Source organism: Camarhynchus parvulus, chromosome 2 (genome assembly GCF_901933205.1).
Source record: "Camarhynchus parvulus chromosome 2, STF_HiC, whole genome shotgun sequence".
Classification (NCBI taxonomy): domain Eukaryota; kingdom Metazoa; phylum Chordata; class Aves; order Passeriformes; family Thraupidae; genus Camarhynchus; species Camarhynchus parvulus.
The window spans coordinates 151,474,444-151,493,221 of NC_044572.1; positions in this window are offsets into that span (position 1 = coordinate 151,474,444).

Here is an 18,778-nt window from a genome sequence, read left to right on the forward strand (position 1 = left end):
CACAAACAGCCTCAGCCCAGCGTGCTCTGGTCTCTCGCTGTGCTTTCCCTCCCTCTGCGAAGCCTCCATGGGGATGGATTCTCACAGGAGCCGGGAGTGGACGTGGCTGTGCTGTGCTTTCTGTCTGTCCATCCACGGTGGAGCCTCCATTCCTTCCTGCTCCTTTTGCCCTCCTGTGTCCCCAGCTGACTCAGCCACATGCCAGAGCAGAGGAACAGCCCTGGAGCCATTCTCCCGTGCAGTGCAGGGATGAATAATTCTACTGCTCTTTAATGGGAGGAAACTTACCCTCCTTAAATGTGCTGCCTTGGGGCGTTTGCCTTAATTAACCTGGTAATGCCCTGGAAAATGGACTTTCGGCCACAAGCTTGTGCAGCTGATACCTGGGAACAAACGCAGAGGAGCTGTAGGGCCCAGAGAATTGCAGGGGCTCAGAAAAGTAGGGGACAAATTAATGGGAGAGAAGTCACAGAACCATGGAATGGTTTGGGTGGGAAGGGGCTTCCTCATGCCACCCCCTGCCATGGCAGGGACACCTTCCTCTGTCCCAGGCTGCTCCAAGCCCCGTCCAGCCTGGCCTGGAACACTTCCAGGGATCCAGGGGCAGCCACAGCTCCTGTGGACACCCTGTGCCAGGGCCTCACACCCTCACAGGGAACAATTCCTTCCAACACCTAACCCACACCTACGCTCTTCCAATTTGAAGCCATTCCCTGACACTGTTGAGTTAGGGATGGAAAGAAAGACCGCAGTTTTCAGGTAGATCAGAAGGCTCAAGAAGAATCTTTATTAGCAAGAAGCAGTGAGTTTTACAGTCTCACTCACTAGGTGGGACCATTGGTCTCAAAGTAGAAAAATTCTCACCATATTAGTGAATATGAATAGCACACTGTGAGGAACCATAACTATAAACAATGGTTGCAGAATGAGAGATAACAATTGCTTGAATTCTTTCGTCTAAGATTCCCAGGCCCAGCCTGGGAGAAATTGTTTCTATTCTTTCTTTGACTGAACTGAGAATATCCACAATTCCCCCTTGTCCTGGCACTCCAGGCCTTTATCCCTCTCCATCTGCCTTACAGCCCCTTTATCTCCTGGAAATCCACAATAGCATCTGCCAGGAGTTTCTCATCCTGGAAATCCAATTCTCCCTTCCACAGAGGCAAACAGGAACAGGGGGTGTTGTGTCCCTGGGCTGTGTCTGTAACATCCTATTGTGCTGGTGCCAGCGCGGTGTCCCTGTGGCTGCTGCACTGGGACACGGTGTGGGACAAGGGCAGGGCCAGCGCGGTGTCCCTGTGGCTGCTGCACTGGGACATGGTGTAGGACACTCTCAAGGACAGGGCCAGCGCAGTGTCCCTGTGGCTGCTGCACTGGGACACGGTGTGGGACAAGGGCAGGGCCAGCGCGGTGTCCCTGTGGCTGCTGCACTGGGACACGGTGTGGGACACTCTCAAGGGCAGGGCCAGCACAGTGTCCCCGTGGCTGCTGCACCATCCCTGCACCTCTGACACCATCCCTGCAGCTCTGGCACCATCCCTGCAGCTCTCTGGCCACCCCAGTGACTCTGGCACCATCCCTGCAGCCCTGGCACCATCTCTGCCACTCTGACACCATCCCTGCAGCCCTGACACCATCCCTGCAGCCCTGGCACCATCCCTGCATCTCTGACACTATTCCTGCAGCCCTGACACCATCCCTGCTGCCCTGACACCATCCCTGCAGCCCTGGCACCATCCCTGCAGCCCTGACACCATCCCTGCAGCCCTGGCACCATCCCTGCAGCCCTGACACCATCCCTGCAGCTCTGATACCATCCCTGCCACTCTGACACCACCCCAGTGACCCTGGCACCATCCCTGCAGCTCTGATACCATCCCTGCAGCTCTGACACCACCCCAGTGACCCTGGCACCATCCCTGCAGCTCTGATAACATCCCTGCCACTCTGACACCATCCCTGCAGCTCTGACACCCCCCCAGCACCCCCAGATTCTCTCCCTCCCGGGCCCTGCCACAGGCCAGGTGCCCTGAGCACCAGGAAAAGCCTGGCCCATCCCTTTTTCCCAGGAACCGCGAGTCAGGGCACAGGATACCTGATAGCGCCTTTTCCACAGAGACCAGAGTTGTGCAATCTCTCCCAGGCGGAATAAAGAGCATTTTTGTCCGTGCTCGTGTCTGCCCGTGCCCGTCCCCTGGGCGCGGGGATGGGCTGGCTCCAAGTGGCTTTTCAAAGGGAACTTTGTTATTTTTGTTATTCTTTCCTCTGGAGGCGCCGGCATGGTGCGGTGCGGCCGGGCGGGGAGAGGCGGAGCAGGGGCGGCGGCCGCGGGTACCTGCCGGGCAGGTGACAGAAACACAGCCTGTACCTGCTGAGTAGGTGACAGAAACACTGCGGGTACCTGCCGGGCAGGTGACAGAAACACCGCTGGTACCTGCCTAGCAGGGGACAGAAACACCACTGGTACCTGCCGGGCAGGTGACAGAAACACCACTGGTACCTGCCGGGCAGGTGACGGAAACACCACTGGTACCTGCTGGGCAGGTGACAGAAACACCGCTGGTACCTGCCCAGCAGGGGACAGAAACACCGCCGGTACTTGCCGGGCAGGTGACAGAAACACCGCCGGTACTTGCCGGGCAGGTGACAGAAACACTGCTGGTACCTGCCGGACAGGTGACAGAAACACCGCCGGTACCTGCTGAGTACATGACAGAAACACCACTGGTACCTGCCGGGCAGGTGACAGAAACACCGCCGGTACCTGCCGGGCAGGTGACAGAAACACTGCCGGTGCCTGCTGAGTAGGTGACAGAAACACCGCCGGTACCTGCCCAGCAGGTGACAGAAACACCGCGGTTACCTGCCAGGCAGGTGACAGAAACACCGCCGGTACCTGCCGGGCAGGTGACAGAAACACCGTGGGTACCTGCCGGGCAGGTGACAGAAACACCGCTGGTACCTGCAGAACAGGTGACAGAAACACCGCCGGTACCTGCCCAGCAGGTGACAGAAACACCGCGGGTACCTGCCCTGCAGGTGACAGCAGCGCCACCCGGGGTCCGGCTCTGCCGAGGATCTCACCCTGCTGAGGCGCCGTTCCCCTCGGGTCCAGGCCTCCATTATCTACTTTCTTTTCTTTTCTTTTCTTTTCTTTTCTTTTCTTTTCTTTTCTTTTCTTTTCTTTTCTTTTCTTTTCTTTTCTTTTCTTTTCTTTTCTTTTCTTTTCTTTTCTTTTCTTTTCTTTTCTTTTCTTTTCTTTTCTTTTCTTTTCTTTTCTTTTCTTTTCTTTTCTTTTCTTTTCTTTTCTTTTCTTTTTCACTTTCTCACTTTCCTTCTCCCTCGTATTCTTTCTTTTCGGCTTTCTTTCTCCTTTTCCTTTCTCGCTTTCTTTCTTTCTTTCTTTTTCACTTTCTCACTTTCTTTCTTTCTAGTATTCTTTCTTTCTTTCTTTCTTTCTCACTTTCTTGCTTTCCTTCTTTCATTCTTTCTTTTTTCCTTGTTTTCTTTCTTTTTCATTTTCTTTCTTTCTGTCATACTTTCTCGCTTTCTTGCTTTCTTGCTTTCTTTCTCCTTTCTTTCTTTCTTTCTTTCTTTCTTTCTTTCTTTCTTTCTTTCTTTCTTTCTTTCTTTCTTTCTTTCTTTCTTTCTTTCTTTCTTTCTTTCTTTCTTTCTTTCTTCGCCTTATATATTTTCTTAAGCAATATAGACTTCTATATTTTTATAGACAATAACGGAGACGGTCACATCCTGCCTTTGTGGAATTTAACTGAAATTAAATTTTATTTTATTTTAAGGACTTAAAACAATCACATTGTTTTATAATCACCCTGCTCACCTATACGGGAGTCATACAGCATCGTTTCACTCTGGCACAGCCCGAGGGTGAATTAACCAGAATTCTGCCGTGCTCTACCTGTGCTCAGGTATTTCCAGGGGCAGGGGCTGCCATCCCCAGGCAGGCAGGGCTCTGTGCATCCCCCTCCTCAGGAAAACCCCTCAGCAGCCACAGGGCTCGGGGACCTGCGCTCCAGTGATGCCTTGTGAAGGCTGGCCTAGAACAGAGACCACACAGAGCTAGAGAATAAAGCAGGGATTTATTAAGAGGCCTCAACAGATCCACCTTGGGCAGCACAACCCAAAATGGCCACAAAAATGGACAGCAGCTCACGGGGTGTCACACTTTTATAAGTTTTGGTCCATTAGCATATTGGAGCTAATTGTCCAATTCCAGCTTTAGCCCATGCAGTCTCATCCTTCTTGTTTTTCCTCTCTCCAGCCCATGGTGTTTGTGCTCTTGGGCTGAGATTTGGATCTTTTGTCCTTGGTCCCCAGCTGGAGCAGGAATTGTTTTGTCTCCCTGCTCTGTGAAAAGAGCTCACCATCCCATAATATAAAGCCACACTAAAGCAGCACAGAATCTGAAAATTATAAATGCTAAAACCTGAGGCATCCCCAGCACCAGCCGGAAGGAGCTGGGAGCAGTGTCAGCACCTGAGCTCTGCCCCTGGAGGTTTCCCAAATCAATCACTGCAGGAAAACCCTCCCCGGACGCCCCAGTGCTGAACCATCCCTGGAAAAGGCATCTCCCCAGCCTCTGATGTGGCTCTGATGTGCTCCAGCCACGACTCCCACACCTGCCGGCAGGTGAGGCCGCAGGGCTGGCCGTGCCCAGGCCCAGGTGTGTCCGTGCCAGGCTCCCGGGAAGCTGCAGGTGAGTCACGGAGCCCGGGGGCATTCCGGGAGTGAAAAATGAGCATTTTATGATTGGCTTTTCGCAGATATTCAAATGAATGTTATATGTGTTATGTTAGAAAGTTGTGCTGTATCAATTTCCTTAAGTAGTGTGTTAAATATAGTTTTAGGTTATAACATAATGTTAAAATAGAAACTATGCTGTATAAGATATTTTTTTAAAGAAAGGACTCGCGGTGAGATAGCAGCCACAGGACACCTGAACCTTTCAGAGAAAGAGAATTTATTGCTCCATTATCAGAAGAAATGAACTTCCTGCCTCGCTCAGCTCTGAAGATGCCACGAGGATTCAGAGGAAGAAGCTGACACTGCCCAGACAGAATCCTGTGCTTGAATGGAATTTATGCATCATGTATAAAATGTATGAATATGCAACAGGCTGTTGCTTTTAAGGGTTAATCCTCTGTTAATGTGGGTCCTTTTTCGGGCTTATTTTGCCCAGAAAGAGGTACCCAGATGTCTGTAACTCTTTGTTTTACTGTCTTGTATTGTCCTAAATTCTACTTGTCCAAATTTTTATTACTCTAATTATATTACTATTTTTATAACCATCTTATTACTATTAAACTTTTGAAATTCTAAAAACAAATGATTGGCGTTTTTCCCACCAGGGCTCTGTGCCCCTCTCTGTGCCCTTTACCAGAAATATCCCAATACCCCCAAATCCCCAAATATATTCCCAATATCCCAATATAATAATGAAATTCCCAATATTATCCCAAAATCCCAAAAGAAGGAGGGCTGTGGCAGCAGCTCTGGCCTCAGAGAACAGCAGGCACAACTTCCCCAGGCTTTTCTGGGAAAGGTCTGTGAGAAGATCAGAGAACAGAATGAGAAACAATTCTTATCTTTGTGCGTGACCCCCCTGAGGCCCCCAGTGTGGGAGACCCCTGGAGAAAGCTCTGTGCCAGGAATGAGAGGCAAATTGAACTTTTACTGGTTTTTCACGTTGCTGTTTGTTTTTATCCTATCTGAAGTTCTCTGCCCCATCCACACCAGACTTAGCGCAGAGAAGATGGCAAAAAGGGTCACAAGATGTACAGTTTCAAGGTCTTTTAAAGCTGTTTAATCCAATTAATTCCCAAAATTTACTTTATTTCTATTTATCTACCAATACCTATCCATCCACCATGCAACACCTGCACTGTGGCTTTCCCCAACCAACCATCCTGTGCCACAGCAGAAAATGGAGTGGATGAAGAAAAAGAAGAAGACAAGCCAAAAACCCCCAAAATCCTCCATCTTGTTTCTCTATCTACCTCCATACTAAAAACCCAAAATCCTAAATTTTTCACCCTGTGATACATCACACTGCATTATTATCTGTTTCACACCCTTGTAGATTCCAATTCATCCAAAGCCTTGGAAGCTTTCTCCATGGAAAGTTAAAAGCAGTGTTTTCCTGGGGGTCAGGACTTGCCAGGACAGGCAGGGGAATATTCCCCATGCCCTGGGTTCCAACAAATCTTAACTTTCTGCGCCTGTTGCTGCGAACATCTGGAATGTGTTGTGGAGATTCATTTACCAAACGGTGGCTCAATTACCCACTGGTGATGGCGTTTTAATTAAAGGACCAGTCAAGTATGACTGTATTGTAACTATAAAAGCAATTGGTTTCTTGATAGGGATAGAATAAAGGGATTGATCAGCCTTCTGTGAATGATGGGGAAAATGCTAATTATTACCCCGTGAGATCAGAGGGGCAGCTGCACAAAGGTGTCAGGGGGTCCCCCGACCTGAGCTCACCTGGTCGGGGGGATCAATCCCAAGCTCAGAGAGCACTGACTCTGACACTCGTTCATGGAGAAAGTTTCCCAGACTTCAAGATAGACTGGAATCCACAAAAGTGTGAAATAGATTATAGAGAGTATTGTAGGTGTGTCACTGGGTGAGAAATTGAGGTTTTGGGGTTTTTAGTGTGTTGTGGATGGAAGCAAGATGGAGGGCACAAGGTGCCATCCTGGGTTTCTTCTCCATGCTGCTTCCTCCTTCTTCTCCATGGGTTTGGGTGGCATTTTGTAATTGGGCAGAAAAGTCCACACTGGGGGCTCTTTGAGATCAGTTACTGGGTTAAAAGGGAAAATAATCCAGGTGTCAGATCTTAATTGGATGGTTTAGTCTTATAGACCTTGTACCAAGAGATTGTTGGTCATTTTGTGCCTTCTAATGAAAAGCTGCCCAACCCACAGCAGTGAGACTGCTTTACTGATTAGAAATAATAAACACCTGAGTGTGACCATAAATTATTGTCTCAGGTGCCTTCAATTCAGACCCAGAGAAACTCACAGCTGGGACCCCCACACCTGGGACCCCTACACCTGGGACCCCCACAGCTGGTACCACCACCATTGGTGCCCCGTGTGAGGAACCTCCAGAGTCCAAGCCCTGTCCAGCCAGGCCTCGGTCATTTCCAGGGATGGGGCAGCCACAGCTGCTTTGGGCAGCCTCTGCCAGGGCCTCCCCACCCTCGCAGGGAAGGATTTTTTCCCAATATCTCCTGTAAATAAATCCCCTTTTTCGGTTAAAAACTGCCCTGCCCCTTGTCCTGTCGCTCTCTGCCCATGATGAGAGAAATGCAATTAGTGAGGTTTCCAGTTATGCTGAAATTACTGCTGAAAAAGATTCAAGAAGCCTTGTTGTTTTCTGACCAAGAAGTGCTGTTTTTTTTAATTAACACAAAAAGCTATATCCCTTCCATTTGCATTTCTTCTTTTGATTGTAGAATATGTGGAAATAGTTTTTCCTAGCTCAGAATAAAAACAGTTGGCAAATATTTCACCTAGAACTCAGTTGTGTCAAGCTTTATACATGAAGATCTAACAGTTTAAATTTATTTAGCAGAAAAACCCAAATAAGGAAAATGCTTCAGCTCCTGAGTGAAACATTCAAAATTTTGCTCAGAAACACGCTCATTCTTAACACTTTCCTGAAGATCTAACAATTTAAATTTTATTTAGCAGAAAAACCCAAGTAAATTCTTTTATGAAAATGAATAAAAAAAGCTATAGCACTTCCATTTACATTTCTTCTTTTGATTATTAAAATATGTAGTGGAAATAGTTTTTCCTAGCTCAGAGTAAAAAATCAGTTGGCAAATATTTCACCTAGAACTGAGTTGTGTCATGTGTTATACATGAAGATCTAACAATTTAAATTTATTTAGCAGAAAAACCCAAATAAGGAAAATGCTTCAGCTCCTTCTGAGTGAAACATTCAAAATTTTGCTCAGAAACACGCTCATTCTTAACATTTTCCTGAAGATCTAACAATTTAAATTTTATTTAGCAGAAAAACCCAAGTAAATTCTTTTATGAAAATGAATAAAAAAAGCTATAGCACTTCCATTTACATTTCTTCTTTTGATTATTAAAATATGTAGCGGAAATAGTTTTTCCGAGCTCAGAGTAAAAACGGTTGGCAAATATTTCACCTAGAACTCCTTTGTGTCAAGTTTTATATATGATGATCTAACAATTTAAATTTCGTTTAGCAGGAAAATTCAAGTAAATTCTTTTATGAAAATGAATACAAAAAGCTATAGCACTTCCATTTACATTTCTTCTTTTGATTATTAAAATATGTAGTGGAAATAGGTTTTCCTAGCTCAGAGTAAAAATTTGCTCAGTTGGCCAATATTTCACCTAGAACTGAGTTGTGTCAAGTTTTATACATGAAGATCTAACAATTTAAATTTATTTAGCAGAAAAACCCAAATAAGGAAAATGCTTCAGCTCCTTCTGAGTGAAACATTTAAAATTTTGCTCAGAAACATTTTCCTGAGAGAATTTCCTGAGCTGAGAGCAGGGAAGGGCTCCAGAGTGGGGAGTGAAGCCTCAGGAGCGGGTCCTGGAGCCACCTGTCCCCCAGGACAGGGCACCTGGGGCAGGTGCGCTCCCTGCAGGGTCCTGGAGCCACCTGTCCCCCAGGACAGGGCACCTGGGGCAGGTGTGCTCCCTGCAGGGTCCTGGAGCCACCTGTCCCCCAGGACAGGGCACCTGGGGCAGGTGCGCTCCCTGCAGGGTCCCAGAGCCACCTCCCCACGGGGACAGGGTACCTGGGCCAGGTGTGCTCCCCGCAGCCGAGCCCCCAGTGAGTCACAGGGAGAAGCTCTCCGGAGCCGCTCAGCCGGTCCGGGAAGCGCCCACGCCGGCACGAATGCGCTCCGGGAGCAGGACAGACGGACAGACAGGGCCGGGGCACGCAGCCCCTCCTGCCCCGGGGCAGGCACTGAGCCACGCGGGACACAGGCACACCTGGGTGAGGGCGGCTTTCCGTGTGTCACCTGTGTCCCCACGCGCGGGGAGCCGCCCATTACTCACACATGCATTGTCCCATGGGCTCACAGTGGTCACCTGCACAGAGAGTCACAGCAGAGCCACAGTCATACACAGGGTCACACAGTGACACACACAGGGTCACACGGTCACACACAGGGTCACACGGTCACACGTGGGGTCACATGTTCACACACAGGGTCACATGTTCACACACAGGGTCACACGGTCACACACAGGGAGGCACAGACACCTGTGCAGGCTGACAGGAGCACAGACACTGTCACAAATGTCCCCACACCCAGCCATGTCCAGCACTGTCCCTGCTCTGTCACCCAGCCACGGCCAGCACTGTCCACTCTGTCACCCAGCCATGGCCAGCACTGTCCCTGCTCTGTCACCCAGCCATGGCCAGCACTGTCCCCTCTGTCAGTCCAGGCACTGTCTGTGTGAATCTCTAAAATCAGAGGGTTTTGGTAAAGCTGCAGAAGGCTTTTTGGTCAGGGACAGCAGAACTGTGATCAGAGCTGAGCAGTCGCCATGAGGTTGGTCAGCAGATGAAATTGGCAATGGGAGCAATCCTGCATTGAATTGGAACATCTGGGCCAAAGAACTTCCCAGAGCAGCATCTGAACCCCAAGAATTCGATATCCTTCCCAAAGCAGTGTCTGAACCCCAAGAATTTGATATCTTTCCCAGAGCAGCATCTGAACCTCAAAAATTAGAAATCCTTAATTCTTTAACAGTGGATTTTTGCCTTACATTTACAGCTCATGATTGGAGAGAAGGTGATCCTCCAAAGCACGATGTTTCTCCCCATTATTTTGCATGCGGAAATTCAAGTTTTTGGTGTAACTACTCAAACACTTCGGGATGCGCTTTCCGAGGCTGACCACGACAATTGCTCAAAGGATATTGGTTCATTTGTGGAGACAGGGCCTGGCAGGGCGTCCCACCATGCCCTGTGGCGTTGGAACGCTCACTGTGACAGCTCCTACTGCTAAAGCAGGCATTGAGAAGAGCTGGGGGGCTCCGTGGCCAGTCCAGGCCGGTGTTGCAGCTCTGCTGCCGTGTGCCAGCCCAGGGCAGGGCCACCCAGCACGGGGCAGGGCCTCCCTGCCGTCCCCAGGGGCAGGGAAGGGCAGGATTTAAATCGGGCACCTGCCGCCTCTGCTCACCTGGCTGGGAGCCGGCGGGAGGAGGAGGAGGAGGAGGATCATCATCATCATCATCATCATCGGAGCCTGGCCGGCCATCCAGCCGCTCCGGAGACACGGCCAGGAGGTAGGACAGAGGACAGAGCCCACCTGGGCGTCACCGAGGCCACCTGCAAGGGGAGCGGGGACCTCGCCCCCATCCCAAACTCCAGCGCGGGCAGGAGCTGCTGAAACTGCCGGGATCGGTGAGCGGGAGATCTCCGGGCAGAACTTGGTCCCTTCTGGGAAGGGACAAAGTGACCGAGTGGCACCAGGGCTGGCTGGAGCCGCTGCTCTGCGTGACGCGTTTTGTGTCCCGGCGCTCCAGCCGAGCTGGGATGCGGGAGGGAAACAGAGGGAGCTGCGGGACCGACCCGGGGCTGCGGCTGGAGGGGTGGGAATCGCTGGATCCAGGCCTGGAGAGGTGGGAATCAATGGGATCCAGGGCTGGAGAGGCAGGAATTGCTGAGATCCAGGGCAGGAGAGGTGGGAATCACTGGATCCAGGGCTGGAGCAGTGGGAATCAATGGGATTCAGGGCTGGAGCAGTGGGGCTTGGCCAGGAGCCTGGAGAGGAGGCAGCGGGCAGGTGCTGGGCTGTACTGGGGGCCCCGGTGTGATTTCCCTCCTGGGTGCTGTACTGGGGGTGCTGGTGTGATTTCCCTCCCAGTGTCAGTGCTGTACTGGGGGCACTGGTGTGATTTCTGTCCCCGGTGCTGTACCGGGGGCACTGGTGTGATTTCCCTCCCAGTGTCAGTGCTGTACTGGGGGCACTGGTGTGATTTCTGTCCCCGGGGCTGTACTGGGGGCACTGGTGTGATTTCTGTCCCCGGGCAGTGCTGTACTGTGGGCACTGGTGTGATTTCCCTCCCGGACCCCGGGCAGGGCTGGAGTCCCCTTTGCTGTGGGGCCACCCCCGCTGGCTCCGGCTATAAAACCGCTCCCATCGGAGCCTCCCGGCCGGGCCAGCCCCGGGAGCTGCGTGTGCAGCCCAGCCCCGGCCGCGGAGCCTGATTAGAGAGCTGCTAACGAGAGCTCGCTAATGACAGGCTGCGGTTGGGAAACGGGCTGGAGGTGCAGGCTGTTCGCATGACAGCCGTGTCCTACAAAGGGATCCCGGTTCCAGGGGGAATCAATGGGATCCAGGGCTGGAGAGGTGGGAATCGCTGGGATCCACGGCTGGAGCAGTGGAGATCAATGGGATCCAGGGCTGGAGAGACGGGAATCACTGGATCCAGGGCTGGAGCAGTGGGAATCACTGGATCCAGGGTTTGGAGCAGTGGGGATCACTGGGATCCATGTCTGGAGCAGTGGGAATCACTGGATCCAGGGATGGAGCAGTGGGAATCAATGGGATCCAGGGCTGGAGCCGTGGGGATCGCTGGATCCAGGGCTGGAGCAGTGGGAATCACTGGATCCATGTCTGGAGCAGTGGGAATCGCTGGATCCAGGGTTTGGAGCAGTGGGAATCGCTGGATCCAGGGCTGGAGCAGTGGAATCGCTGGATCCAGGGCTGGAGCCGTGGGGATCGCTGGATCCAGGGCTGGAACAGTGGGAATCGCTGGATCCAGGGCTGGAGCAGTGGGAATCGCTGGATCCAGGGTTTGGAGCAGTGGGAATCACTGGATCCATGTCTGGAGCAGTGGGAATCGCTGGATCCAGGGTTTGGAGCAGTGGGAATCGCTGGATCCAGGGCTGGAGCAGTGGGAATCGCTGGATCCATGTCTGGAGCAGTGGGAATCACTGGATCACCTTCGGGGAGTGGGACAGGAGCAGGACAGAGGCTGGGCAGGGTCCCCGGGGAGCAGGGCTGGGCTGGGGCTCTGGGGTGAATCTCAGCCCCATCGCGGTGCCTCCGCCCCAGCATCAATCCAGGATTAAATGGATCAAAGCTGTGACTCAGAGACTTTCCCAGTGCTCCGTAAACAGCCAGGGACTCGAGCTGTGACCCTGATAACGAGTCAGACGTGCCATTAGTGTCAGTCACAGGAGTTTACGGGACATGGGTGTTCCCCAGGAGATCCTCTGGGTTTCGATCCTGCTGCTTTTACAAGGCTGTGGCCTCCTCGCTGCTGCACCGTGCTGGAGATGCTGGGAGCTTGTTTACCTGGCACCAGGTGACAACGTGAGACACCCTGGGAGTGGGTGGCATCCCTGCCTGTGGCAGGGGCTGGGACCAGGTGGGGTTTAAGGCCTCTTCCCACCCAGATTATCCCGGGATGCCGTGATGCGTCTGCAATTGCTTAAATTAAATTACATTGAATAACACAGAGCCCGGTTCTGCAGGACAGGAGGGTGACAGGACGGGGTTTGGGGGCTCTGCCCGCCCAGTGGCCTTGGAAAAAGCAGAGACCCAGAGGACCCAGAGGACCCAGAGAACCCAGAGAACCCAGAGGACCCAGAGAGAGAACCCAGAGCCAGGAAAAATCTCTCCCTCAGCTCCTGCTGCTGCCCCTGGGTCTGAACAGCCACTCATCCATCCCTAAAGTTATTCCCATGCCCTGTGGAGTGCCAGGGCGGTGTGGGATCACAGAGCCCCCAGGAACACCCACACACACAGCCGGGCTGTCCCCTGCGTCCCACCAGGGTCATGGCCAGCCTGCGACCAGCACGGGGCCAGCCAGGCCACAAAATCACTGGGAGCACCAGCCAGCACCTCTCTGGGGCTGTGGCGTCAGCTCAGGAGGCCACGGCTGCCCCTTGGCATGGCCTGAGCTTGGGAAGAGGCCCCCAGTGAAATCTGGCTGTCCCTGGCAGCCCTGGGGAGCAGGGAGGGAGCAACGCCTGGGACAGAGCCAGACTGAGTTAAATAAAGCAGGTGTTTATTAAAGGGCCTCCAGAGGACACACCTTGGGCAGTACAAGAGCCCAGCCATGGCTACACCCCAGATGGACGATGGGTCATGACTTTCCACACTTTTATAAGTTTGGGTTAATTTGCATATCGGGGCTAATTGTCCAATTACAGCTCCAATTACAGGTTATGCAGCCACATCCTCCCAGGCTGCTCTCCTCAGTTCGCTTTTGTTTGCACTTTTCGGGCCTGAGGCTGCGGTGGTGTCCTTGGTTGTGGGGCTGGAAAAGGATTGTTCCGTGTGGCTGAGCTGCGAGGAGAACTTGCTGACGCTTTATGTGGAGCTCAGAGTTATATCCTAATGCAGTACAGAGTCTGAAAATAGGAAAGGTAAAACTCAGCTCAAGGAAAATAGGAAAGTTAAAACTCAGCTCAAGGAAAATAGGAAAGTTAAAACTCAAGGAAAATAGGAAAATTAAAACTCAAGGCAAGGTCCTGCCTCGTGCTGGCACCGGCCCAAAAGCCAGTGGTGGCTGTGTCCCCCAGGAACAGGAGAGGAGAGGGGCTGAGGGCACAGGTTTGGGGGTCTGGGGGAGCAGGGTGGTCCCTGAGGGGCTGCGCCCAGAGCTGCCTCAATGAACGCTGCTGTGCTCCCATGTTCCAATTTGGGGACAGGGTGATGTGAATTTGGGGGTCTCAGCAAAGCCAGAAGGTCCCCTGCATCCCCCAAGGGTCCCCCTGGTCCTCCTGGGGATCCCAAAATCCCCCCCAAGCCCTTCCCCACCTGCAGGGACCCCCCTCCCCAATTAACACTGCTGGTCCCCAACATGGTCAGGGGTTCAAATTTGGAGAGGGGGACACAGGAAATTAAATTTGGGGAGGGGGACAGAGGGATCCCCAGCAAAGTCAGAGGGACCCTCAAGTTCCCCAAGCCCCCCTCTCTGCTGCGGGGACCCCACTATGGAAACTACAGAGGGATTCGTGTCTTACCAGGAGCTCTGTCTGTTCCTCCCTCCTCAGACACCCCCAGCGCCCCACAGGAGCAGGATTCCTCCCCAGAGACGATGAGGAAGATGAGGAAGATGAGGAAGATGAGTGGATGCTCCCAGAACAGCGAGCAGAGCAGCCCGGGCAGCGCTCACCTGTGCCCAGGTGAGCACAAAGAGCTGGGCGGGGACGGCGGCAGCTTCATCGCCGGAGTCCTGATGCAGGGCAAGGGGAAGAAGCTGAGCATCCACGAGGCCATGGTGAGGGGGGTGCTGAGCCCGGGCACGGCGCTGGTGCTGCTGGAGGCGCAGGCGGCCTCGGGGCTGCTCACGGAGCCCGGCAGCGCCGCGCGGCTCTCGGTCCGGGACGCGCTGGCTCGGGGGCTCGTGGGCCATGACTTCTACGAGAAGCTGCTGTCGGCCGAGGGAGCTGTGACCGGCTACACGGAGCCCTACACGGGCCGCAGGATCTCCCTGTTCCAGGCCATGCAGAAGGGGCTGATCCTCAGGGAGCACGGCATCCGCCTGCTGCAGGCCCAGATCGCCACCGGCGGCATCATCGACCCCGTGCACAGCCACCGCCTGCCCGTGGAGGTGGCCTACAAGCGTGGCTACTTCGACCAGGAGATGAGCCAGGTCCTGTCCGACCCCGAGAATCAAACGAGGACTTGCTTCGACCCCAACACGCACGAGAACCTGACCTACCTGCAGCTGCTGCGCCGCTGCGTGCCCGACCCGGACACGGGGCTGCTGATGCTGCAGCTGATGGACAAGGGCTCCGTGCTCTACCAGCTGAGCGAGGATGCCCGCAGAGCCCTGCAGGCCGCCCGCACCACGCTGGCCGTGGGGCTCTTCCAGGGCCAGAGTGTCACCGTCTGGGAGCTCCTCTTCTCCCGCTACGTCCCCGAGCACCAGAGAGAGGAGCTGCTGAGGAGATACAAGGCGGGGACAGTGAGCATTGCAGAGATGATCGACGTCCTCACCGCCACCATCATGGGGGCAGAAAGGGACAACGGGGCTCTGGGCTCATCCACAGCCAAGCCCAACAACGAGGTGAGGGCGTCACCCCCAGCTCAGGACACACAGGCCCAGGAGCAGCAGCTGAGGAAGTCCCTCAAGTCCATGACGGTCCGTGTCACTGCTGGGGAGTTCCGGGGGCAAAACGTGTCTGTGCTGGACCTGCTCTTCTCCAGATACGTCCCTCAGGACAAGCGGCAGGAGCTGCTGGAGCTGTACAGGGCAGGGATACTGAGCACGGAGCAGGTGGGCGCCGTGGTCACCACCATGGTGAACCGGACCGAGGCCGCGAACACCGCGCGGGTGGCGAAGGCCAGGGGCACACACAGGGCAGTGCCAGCGGCTGGGGAGGATGGAGAGGATGGGGAGGATTGTTCAGCACGCCTGGATGAGGCCCTGAGGTCCACCACCATCAGTGTGCCCGCTGGAGAGCTGCAGGGACAGCAGGTGTCCCTGTGGGACCTGATCTTCTCCGATTACATCCCCGAGGAGAAGAGGGAGGAGCTGCTGGAGCTGTACCATGAAAGGTTATTAACTCTGGAGCAGATGACAACTGTTGTCAGCACTCTGATTAGGAAAAAAGAATCTGCAGGCAGGAAATTGCACATTACAGTGAAGAGTTCCAACAGGGATCCCGTGACAGCAGCAGGAGAGGAGGGTGATGACAAACCCCCCAAAGAGGAGCCCTGGAAAACAACCCTAAAAACCACAATGGTCCACGTGGAGGCTGAGGAGTTCCGGGGCCACGAGGTCTCGCTGTGGGACCTGCTGCACTCCCGCTACATCCCCGAGGAGAACAGGAAGGAGCTGCTGGAGCTCTACGAGGCAGGAGAGCTGAGCCTGGAGCAGGTGAGGACCGTTGTCACCACCATTGTCACCAGGATGGCAGCAGCAGAGAGAGCAGCACCTGTGGGTGGTCCCAGGGCAGAGCCAGTGGCCACAGAGGCTGAACCCACCCCCCTACATGGAGACAGGGCTTGGGAGGAGACCCTGAAGGCCACCAGAGCTGAGGTGGCAGTGGGGGAGTTCCAGGGTGGACAGACCTCCCTGTGGGACCTGCTCTTCTCCGATTACATCCCCGAGGAGAAGCGTCAGGAGCTTCTGGAGCTGTACCGTGGGGGAACCCTGCCCTTGGAGCAGTTAATCCTTGTTGTCACCACTCTCATCAAGAAAAAAGAATCCGCAGGCAGGAAATTCCAAATTTCAGTGAAGAGTTCTAACAAGGACCCTGTGACAGCAGCAGAAGGGGAAAGTGACCACCATCCCAAAGAGGAGCCCTGGAAAACAACCCTAAAAACCACAATGGTCCACGTGGAGGCTGCAGAGTTCCGGGGCCACGAGGTCTCGCTGTGGGACCTGCTGCACTCCCGCTACATCCCCGAGGAGAACAGGAAGGAGCTGCTGGAGCTCTACGAGGCAGGAGAGCTGAGCCTGGAGCAGGTGAGGACTGTTGTCACCACCATTGTCACCAGGATGGCAGCAGCAGAGAGAGCAGCACCTGTGGGTGGTCCCAGGGCAGAGCCGGTGGCCACAGAGGCTGAACCCACCCCCCTGGATGGGGATGGGGCTTGGGAGGAGACCCTGAAGGCCACCAGAGCTGAGGTGGCAGTGGGGGAGTTCCAGGGCAGGCAGGTGTCCCTGTGGGACCTGCTCTTCTCCCAGCACATCCCCGAGGAGAAGCGTCAGGAGCTGCTGGAGCTGTACCGTGGGGGGACCCTCCCCATCCAGGAGCTGCTCAGCACCACCAGCAGCCTGGCCAGCGAGGGCCTGGAGCAGCACCTCAGGTCCCTCCCTGCGCACACCATGGACCTGCTGCGCTCCGAGGGCTCCTACATCACCTGTGACCCATCCCAGGAGCGCCGCGTGTCCGTGTGGGAGCTGCTCTCCTCCAAGCAGGTCTCCGAGTACAGGCGGGAGGCGTGTCTCGACACCTACCCCTCGGGAGGGCTCACGGTGAACAGGATCACCGTCACCACCACCATCACCACGGGGCCCCGGCTGCAGCAGAGCCGCCCCCGGCACCACTGACCCGGCCCCGGCACAGCTCGGGTCCCTCCGTGTGTCCCACCACTGACCCGGCCCCGGCACAGCTCGGGTCCCTCCGTGTGTCCCACCACTGACTGTGATCCCGGCACAGCGGGGTCCTGGCACCCGTGGGACTTTGCTCCTCGGGTCCCTCCGTGTGTCCCCGCGGTGACAAACCCTGTGTGGGGCTTGCTGGGGCTCGGATAAACACCTGCTGTCTCACCTGGCTGTGCTCATGTGGGATGTGCTGATGTGGGGCTCGGATAAACTCCTGCTGTCTCACCCCTGGATGTGATGAGATTTCTTTTGCCCGAGCTGTCCGAGATGTGCTGGTGTCCGGGGCCTTGGGACTAAACCCCGCTGTCTCACCCATGGATGTGACTGCAGCCCCTGTTCACTGCCCGGAGGTGCAGCTTTCCCAGTGTCAGTGCCCCGAGGGTGGCGCGGCAGCCCCGTGTCACTGCAGCACCGTCCCCGTGTCACTGCCCCGAGGGTGGCACTGCAGCCCCTGTGTCACTGCCCCGAGGGTGGCACTGCGGTCCCCATGTCACTGCCCCGAGGGTGGCACTGCAGCCCCCGTGTCACTGCTCCAAGGGTGGCACTGCAGCCCCCATGTCACTGCCCCGAGGGTGGCACTGCGGCCCCTGTGTCACTGCCCCGAGGGTGGCACTGCGGTCCCCATGTCACTGCCCCGAGGGTGGCACTGTGTCACAATGTAGGGTGACACTGCAGTCCCTGTGGCACTGCTCTGAGGTTGGCTCTGCAGCCCCCGTGTCCCTGCCCAAAGGGTGGCACTGCAGCCCCCGTGTCGCTGCCCTGAGGGTGGCACTGGCCCCTGTGTCACTGCCCGGAGGGTGGCAGTCACTGCGGTCCCCCGCGTGTCACTGCCCTGAGGGTGGCACAGACTGTGACACTGCAGCCCCTGTGTCACCACTCCAAGGGTGACACAGATGGTGTCACTGCAGCCCCCGTGTCACTGCTCTGAGGGTTGGCTCTGCAGCCCCCGTGTCCCTGCCCAAGGGTGGCACTGCAGCCCCCGTGTCGCTGCCCTGAGGGTGGCACTATGGTTCCCGTGTCACCACTGCAAGGGTGGCAGCGGCACTGCAGCCGCCGTGTCACTGCTCTGAGGGTGGCACAGACTGTGACACTGCAGCCCCTGTGTCACCACTCCAAGGGTGACACTGATGGTGTCACTGCAGCCCCCGTGTCACTGCTCTGAGGGTGGCACTGCAGCCCCCGTATCACCGCCCCAAGGGTGGCACAGACGGTGACATTGCAGCCCCTATGTTACTGCCCCGAGGGTGGCACAGTGACACTGCAGCCCCGTGTCACTGCCCCGAGGGTGGCACTGCAGTCCCTGTGTCACTGCCCTGAGGGTGGCACTACGGCCCCCGTGTGTGGTCCAGACCGTGACGCTGCAGCCCCCGTGTCACTGCTCTGAGGGTGGCACTGCACCCCCGTGTCCCTGCCCCGAGGGTGGCACTACGGTCCCCATGTCGGTGACCCAGACGGTGACAGCGCAGTCCCCATGTCGGTGACCAGACAGTGCTACTGCAGCCCCGGGCTGCGAGGGCCGGGTGGCACGCTCCCCCCTGTGAGGGTGCCAGGGGTGGCACTACGATCCCCCATGTCGGTGCCACAGGCGGTGACGGCCCGAGGCCCCGTGTCAGGGCTCTGATGGGCACTGGCACCCCCTCTGTCGCTCCCCCGAGGGTGGCGCTGCATTTCCCCAA